The sequence below is a fragment of the Myotis davidii genome, unplaced genomic scaffold, assembly GCF_000327345.1.
Source record: "Myotis davidii unplaced genomic scaffold, ASM32734v1 scaffold478, whole genome shotgun sequence".
In the NCBI taxonomy this organism is placed as follows: Eukaryota; Metazoa; Chordata; class Mammalia; order Chiroptera; family Vespertilionidae; genus Myotis; species Myotis davidii.
Genome location: NW_006289570.1, coordinates 4,786,693 through 4,787,015, shown reverse-complemented (window position 1 = coordinate 4,787,015; position 323 = coordinate 4,786,693). Strand labels below are relative to the sequence as shown.

Sequence of the window (323 nt, the reverse complement as noted above, 5' to 3'; positions counted from 1 at the left end):
CCCCCCCCCCCCCCCCGTTCCTGCACTGACCCCTGGATGACTTGGACACTCCTGGGGGCTGGGGCTAGGCTTGGGCGGGAGGAAGGGTGCCCAGATCCTCCCTGCAGATGGGGATGGAGGACACCCCCTCTGGCCAGCACTGCCCACGCTGCAGCTGGGAGATGGGCGCACTCCCTTATTGGGGAAAAGAATGTGCCCGAGGCCCGTTGCCTTTCAAGGCTGCAGGGAGGCCTCTGGCCATGGGTGGGAGGGGAGGGGGGACACCTCAGGGGCAGTGGGAGGAGTGTCAGGGACTGCCTGGACCTGAGGAGGCTGCAGCTGTC

At 67.5% G+C, this 323-nt stretch overlaps 1 protein-coding gene across 1 annotated transcript in view; it reads right to left on the bottom strand.

Annotated features, from left to right (window-relative positions):
- SMTN (smoothelin) overlaps positions 1-323 on the bottom strand; it is a 28,770-nt gene that overhangs the window by 17,943 nt on the left and 10,504 nt on the right. The gene's annotated exons all lie outside the window — the stretch shown is intronic.